The sequence below is a fragment of the Apium graveolens genome, chromosome 4 (genome assembly GCF_009905375.1).
Source record: "Apium graveolens cultivar Ventura chromosome 4, ASM990537v1, whole genome shotgun sequence".
In the NCBI taxonomy this organism is placed as follows: domain Eukaryota; kingdom Viridiplantae; phylum Streptophyta; class Magnoliopsida; order Apiales; family Apiaceae; genus Apium; species Apium graveolens.
The window spans coordinates 312,937,697-312,945,977 of record NC_133650.1 but is presented as its reverse complement, the minus strand read 5'-3'; the positions used below and the strand labels follow the sequence as shown (position 1 = coordinate 312,945,977).

General features: G+C 28.4%; 1 pseudogene; it reads left to right on the top strand.

The window, feature by feature from the left end:
- Window positions 1–1,583: 1,583 nt before the first annotated feature.
- Window positions 1,584–2,633, top strand: LOC141717344 ((-)-isopiperitenol/(-)-carveol dehydrogenase, mitochondrial-like; annotated as a pseudogene).
- The last annotated feature ends 5,648 nt before the right edge of the window (window positions 2,634–8,281 follow it).

Genomic DNA, 8,281 nt, shown 5'->3' with positions numbered 1-8,281 from the left:
TTTTATTTGGTTTGACATTTTAACAGTCAATCATGAGTTTGACTAGTACAGCTAACTAGTATTGAATCTTGAATTAGTGTTTCGATTATTTTAAAAATAGTTTTCAATGATCTAACCGTATGGATGTCAATAGATATATATATTAGTGATATAACAAAAATTTCAAATCAAAATAATTATATTTGGTTTGACATTTTAACAGTCAAGTATCAGTTTGACTAGTACAACTAACTAGTGTCGAATCTGGAATTAGTGTTACGATTATTTTAAAAATATTTTTCAATGATCCAAACCTATGGATGACAATATATATATATATATATATATATATATATATATATATATATATATATATATATATCAGTGATATAATCAATGTTTCATATTAAATTATTTTATCAAAATATTTAATTTTTTCTGAAATTCTTGAAATGTCACCCAAACAAATAAATGTTGACATTAATATTGTTGGATCATGAAATGATATTTTTTAAAAATTGAAATTATCAAAAATCATATGCTAATTTAGGACGAAATCCTTCATAAATTATTATTTGCAAAAAAATTGAGAAAAGTCAAATTTACCGCCAAAATTTTGGGGAAAAAGTTAAATTTCCCTCTTTGATAACTTACGACGACTTTGAATTTCCGTCGTAAATTAAATGTTTCAATATTTTTCGTCACAAATATTTCGTCGTAAATTTAGATGAAATATTTTTTATTTAATTTCAAGTTAAAATTTTAATAAAAATACTTAACTTACGACGAAATGTTCAAATCGTCGCAAATTCAAATGATTTTTATTTTCCCGCCAAATTTTTTGGGAAAAAGTTAAATTTCCCTCTTTAATAACTTACGACGAATTTCAATTTCCGTCGTAAATTTGACGATCCGATTTTTTTCGTCGCAAATATTTCGTTGTAAATTTAGATTAAATATTTTTTTATTCAATTTCAATTTAAAATTTTAATAAAAAAAATTAACTTACGACGAAATTTTTAAATCGTCGCAACTTCAAATAATTTTTATTTTTGTTTAATCGTATCGTGCATAATTTTATTAATAAAATACTAAACTTACGACGGTTTTGGGTTTCGTCGTAAATAATTACGACGTTTTACTTTTTTCCGTCGTAAGTCGGGCGCGCATTTTTTTCCGTCGTAAGTTAGCCGTCGTAATTGGCCTATTTTGTTGTAGTGTCTAAAGATAACATATAAACATAGATCATTATGTCAAATAAAATCTTCTTAGCGGATTTGAGCATGCGGCAATTGGATTTTAGTAGGTAAAAAAAAACAAATTGCCCACGTCATTCTCTAGAAACTTTTATATTTGTTTTGATATATGTACCTAGATTATTCTTTCAAAATCAAACATTCAACCTAGGAAAATCAAACCAAACCTAACCAACCCAAGTGAAGCATTTGGAGCATGTTTGGCACATTTAAAAAAATAAACAATAACCATAAGTTCAAATCACAGCAGCCATTGTTTTTTCTTGATACGGCAGCTAATTAGGAGTAAGCACTATCAGTACTTATACACAACCATGCTCGAGCAGATAAATGAACACAAACCAACATTATGGCAGAAAAAGTAACTAATTCTATGAATCACAAAAAGCTCGAGGGCAAAGTAGCCATAATTACAGGAGGTGCAAGCGGAATCGGAGAAGCCACTGCTCGTGATCTCTTTGCTGAACATGGTGCACGCGCAATCGTGATAGCCGACATACAAGATGTATTTGGCCAGAATGTTGCGAAATCAATTGGCAGTGGACAGTGCACCTACATGCATTGTGATGTAACCGATGAGGACCAAGTGAAGGCACTAGTAGAGTCCACAGTTAAAAATTTCCGTCAGCTCGATATCATGTTTAGTAACGCAGGGACAACAAACGTGACAACCAATCAAGCCATTCTTGATTTTGATTTAAATGCCAGCGATCGTATTTTTGCGATTAACGTGCGTGGTGTGGTGGCGTGCGTGAAGCACGCAGCCCGTTCTATGGTAGGAGGAGGTGTCAAGGGAGGGAGCATAATATGCACAGGAAGTGTGCTAGCTTCCTTTGCTCCGCCACAGTCTATTGACTATGTGATGTCCAAAAGGGCGGTGTCGGGATTAGTTGAGTGCGCCAGTAAAGGCCTCGGAAAGTATGGGATACGCGTAAATTGTGTATCCCCTGGGGTGTGCCAACACCCCTGTGCTGCAGAGCATCACAATTTGGTAGCATTGAAGAATGTGAAACTTTTTTCACGGAAATTAATCGTTTAAAGGGTTGTGGAGCGCTGAAAGTAGAGAATATAGCAAGTGCTGTTTTATTTTTTGCTTGTCAGGATTCTCAGCTTGTCACTGGACAAAACTTGATTGTGGATGCTGGGTTGGATCCCCATGGTTTAACAAAAGCCGATTAGACTGATTCGACCTCATGATGATCGTCAAACTCGGGGTAATTTCAATGTTGACATCCGCCAATAATGCCAAATTATGAAAAATATTATGTTTCATTTTCTCTTTCAACATATCACTATTGATATTTTTATAAATCAAAGCTATCTGATTGATATATCAATTTATAATGTATTGCCTGATTTTTTAAAAAATTGAATAATTTATCGGTGATTTTTCGGCAATGTTGTCATATAATTTTGACCAAATTCTGAAATATTGTTTTAATATGAAATATGTATTATTAACATAGGGTCATATAAATCTCGATTCGAATAGCCTACCCGAACACTCATACATTCATATCTATTATTATATCTATAATACGACAAAAACAGGATTTGATTAGCAATTTAATTAATACGACGATTATATCCCTATATTAATTTCAATATAATATGTATTTTACCTCATTATTCATTTATTAAAAATTGTTAATTGTTGTATAATTAATATGTGTATTCATATATTAATATATACATGCATACATACATACAATAAATATATACATATATTAAAATTAATACATGCGTACATGAATTCATACATAGATACATACATACGTACATACATATATACGTACATACATACGTACACATATATATATATATATGTACATACCTACATACATATATATATACATACATATATACGTATATATACATACATACATACGTACATACAAACATAAATACATATATACATACATGCAGACATACATACATACATACATACATACATACATACATACATAGGGGTGTGCATTCAGTTAACCGAAATCGAAACCGATAAAATTCAGTTAACCGAAACTGAAATAGTTGAAAAAATCCTACCAAAAACCTAACCGAATTGCATTCTGTTTGTATGTATGTATGTATGTATGTATGTACATACATACATACAAACATACATTCATACAACCATACATACATACATATATACATACATACATACAAAAAACATACATACACACATAGATACATACATATACACACACCCATACATACATAGATAAATACATACATACGTACGTACTTACGTACATACATACGTACATATATACATACATATATAAATACATACATATATATATACATATATCTATACATGTATACATACATACTTACTTTCATATATATATAGGTACATACATCCATAATATTGTGTCTTGTTTTGAATGTTTTTTTATTTTTCTATACCGAAAATGCTAGATAATATTGTGTTTTCAAGGTAAAAGTGTTATATTAAGATGTGTTTTGTTCGAATTTTATTCTTATCCGTAAATATTTTAATAGTTTTAAAACCTAAATTAGGAATTCGTAAACCTTAAAATATTTAAAAATCTTAAATATTAGAGTTTGGTTCCTAGTAAATCCTAGATTAAATTAGGGCCCTAAATCCTAAATCCTAAACCCTAAACCCTAAATCGATGTACCTATTCTTAATTAATTTTTTAATATTTCTAAAATACAGTAAACCCTAAAATATTTAAAATTATTATATAAGACATGTTTTCATTTAATATTTTAATATTTGTAAAACTCAAAAGGGGATTATTGAACCCTAAAATTTAACGATTGTTTAATTAAGGCCCACACTTTGGATTTTAAAAAATTAATTTAAAAGTTTAATATTTTGAAACCCAATAAAAAGATGTGAAAATATAAAATATTAATTAAAAATGAATGAAAACGTATTTTAAGGTGTGTTTTATTGTTAAAAATCACTACAACAAATCTGGCCATTTAAGACGGCCAACTTACGACGGAAAAGAAATGCGCGTCAACTTACGACGGAAAAACTGCTTCGTCGTAATTATTTACGACGAAAAAAAAATTATGTCGTAAATTTAATATTTTATTATTAAAACTATCACCAACTGAATAAAAAAAGGATTGAGGAAGATTTGTGGAAGAATGACGTCATTAAACTTACGACGGAATGTTATATCCGTCGTAAGTTAAATACCATACAACGGAATTTCCATCGTAATTAAGTATGACTTACGACGCAAATTCCGTCGTAATTGTTCCCACCAACCACAATAAATGCTATCTATACTAGCATTTGTTAGCCGTTCGAAAATAATATTTTTTTATAGAAACTTACGACGGAAATTACATTCCGTCGTAAGTTATCAAAGAGGGAAATTCAACCTTTCCCCCAAAATTTTGGCGGTAAATTTGACTTTTTCCAAATTTTTGGCGGCCAATAATTTATGATAAATTCCGTCGTAAATTAGCACATGATTTGTGATATTTTTAATTTTTTAAAAAAGTATTATTTCATGATCCAACCATATTAATGTCAGCATTTATTTAAAACACCACATAAACACCAATTCAAGATTAAACACTAGTTAGTTGTAAGAGTCAAACTCATGCTTGACTGTTAAAATGGCAAACAAAATAAATTTATTTTGATATGAAATTTTGGTTATATCACTTATATATATATATATATATATTGACATCCATACAGTTGGATCGTTGAATTTTTTTAAAAAAATAATCGAAAGACCAATTCAAGATTAAACACTAGTAAGCTATACTACTCAAACTGATGCTTGACTGTTAAAAATGGCAAACTAAATAAATTTATTTTGATATGAAATTTTGGTTATATCATTAATATATATATATATATATATATATTGACATTCATACGGTTGAATCGTTGAAAAATATTTTTAAAATAATCGAAACACCAATTCAGGATTAAACACTAGTAATGTGTACTACTCAAATTGATGATAGACTGTTAAAAATGGCAAACCAAATAAATTTATTTTGATATCAAATTTTTGTTATATCACTAATATATATATCTATTGACATCAATACAGTTAGATCGTTGAGAAATATTTTTAAAATAATCGAAACACAAATTCAGAAGTAAACACTAGTTAGATGTACTAGTCAAACTCATGTTTGACTGTTAAAGTGGCAAACCAAATAAAATTATTGTGATATGAAATTTTAGTTATATCACTAATATATATATCTATTGACCTCCATACGGTTAGATCGTTGAGAAATATTTTTAAAATAATCGAAACACATTTTCAGAAGTAAACACTAGTTAGTTGTACTAGTCAAACTCATGTTTGACTTATAAAATGGCAAACCAAATAAAATTAGTTTGATATGAAATTTTGGTTATATGACTAATATATATATCTATTGACATCCATACGGTTGGATCGTTGAGAAATATTTTTAAAACAATCAAAACACAAATTCAGAAGTAAACACTAGTTAGCTGTACTAGTTAAACTCATGCTTCACTGTTAAAATGGCAAACCAAATGAAATTATTTTGATATGAAATTTTGGTTATATGACTAATATATATATCTATTGACATCAATATGGTTGAATCGTTGAGAAATATTTTTAAAATAATCGAAACACAAATTCAGAAGTAAACACTAGTTAGTTGTACTAGTCAAACTCATGCTTGTCTGTTAAAATGGCAAACCAAATAAAATTATTGTGATATAAAATTTTGGTTAAATGACTAATATATATATATATATATATATTGACATCCATACGGTTGGATCGTTGAGAAATATTTTTAAAATAATCGAAACACAAATTCAGAAGTAAACACTAGTTAGTTGTACTAGTCAAACTCATGTTTGACTGTTAAAATGGCAAACCAAATAAAATTATTGTGATATGAAATTTTGGTTATATCACTAATATATATATCTATTGACCTCCATACGGTTGTATCGTTGAGAAATATTTTTAAAATAATCGAAACACAATTTCAGAAGTAAACACTAGTTAGTTGTACTAGTCAAACTCATGTTTGACTTTTAAAATGACAAACCAAATAAAATTATTTTGATATAAAATTTTGGTAATATGACTAATATATATATCTATTGACATCCATATGGTTGGATCGTTGAGAAATATTTTTAAAATAATCGAAACATAAATTCAGAAGTAAACACTAGTTAGCTGTACTAGTCAAACTCATGATTGACTGTTAAAATGACAAACCAAATAAAATTTTTGTGATATGAAATTTTCGTTATATCACTAATATATATTTATTGACATCCATATGGTTGGATCGTTGAGAAATATTTTTAAATAATCGAAACATAAATTCAGAAGTAAACACTAGTTAGCTGTACTAGTCAAACTCATGTTTGACTGTTAAAATGACAAATCAAATAAAATTATTGTGATATGAAATTTTGGTTATATCACTAATATATATATTTATTGACATCCATACGGTTGGATCGTTGAGAAATATTTTTAAAATAATCGAAACACAAATTCAGAAGTAAACACTAGTTAGGTGTACTAGTCATACTCATGTTTGATTGTTAAAATGACAAATCAAATAAAATTATTGTGATATGAAATTTTGGTTATATCACTAATATATATATCTATTGACATCCATATGGTTGGATCGCTGAGAAATATTTTTTAAATAATCGAAACTCAAATTCAGGACTAAAGCCTGGTTAGTTGTACTAGTCAAACTCATACTTGACTGTTAAAATGGCAAACAAAAAAAGTATTTTGATATAAAATTGTAAGTTGTAACTTTAGGGTTGAAGAGCATCCTAAAAACTCACTATTAAATAATAATATCTTAAATCTCGTGCGATACTTGAATTCCGTTAATATGTAAATAAAATTTAAATTTTATTTTATTCAATCATATATTAATTTTAATATATTTATTTAAATATATAATAATTATCGATTTATAATAAAAATTATACAGAAATTAGAAAATAGTTGTGATCGTAGTTTAGTAGTATATCGTAGTTTAGCGTGATAAGGAAATCAATTAAATATTAATTGGTCTTCTTATATGAATATTCTATTTTTATTTTATTAACTTTTTATATATACTCCTATAAAAAAATTATATAAGAATTAATCGGATTGTAAAAATTAAATAAAACTCGCTTGAAATTTGAAAGTTTTCCATATCAAAATCTCTAACACCACTAATTTACCTTTTAATAATTTTGTTACCCTGTGTTTATTGGAGATAGAAATATGAGGTACATAATAGACTATGTGTCAGTTATTTATTTGACAAACCCGTGTCACACGGATTTCCAGTATGTAAACAACTCACAGCCCTTAGATAATATAGACAAACAGGACAAACACATACATCTCCTCTCTCCTCTGCCTCACTGCCCAGATCTACAATCTTAATCCCCATACATCAATGAAAAATAAAATTTGATACAACCCATTTAGTTTTATCAATTGATCATGCTTTTGCTAAATATTGTAGTAATCATATTATCGTCACATAGTTTTAAATATCACCTGCTAAGATCAAACAATCACACTATCAACGATAAGATTTTTTCGACTTCTAGGAAGATTTTGAGTCAAAAAAGCAAAATGGATTCGATTATGATGCACATAAATGCAAAGAATTTAGGTGAGTTTAGTGGTTCTCGGGATTTTTTAAAGCAAGTGGAGTTGAAAGATGTGAGATTGGAGCCTAATTCTATACATGGACATGCTCAACAGACAAATTTAGGGTATTTGTTGTTGTTGGATGTTGATAGATTGGTTTGGAGTTTTAGGAAAACTGCTGGGTTGTCCACTCTAGGTGTTGCCTATGGAGTTTGGGTGGCGCCTGACTGTGAACTTCACGGACATATTATAGATTAGTTTAGCTTTTGCAGCATTTGATTTTCTACTGGTTTTATGGTAAATTTATGGTTTTCTTTAATGTCATGTGTTAGCCTATTTACTATCTTTTTGTGACCAGGAGATTGAGTCTGGAAAAGGAATCAGAAGAATTAGAATTGAGGACAATAGGCTTGG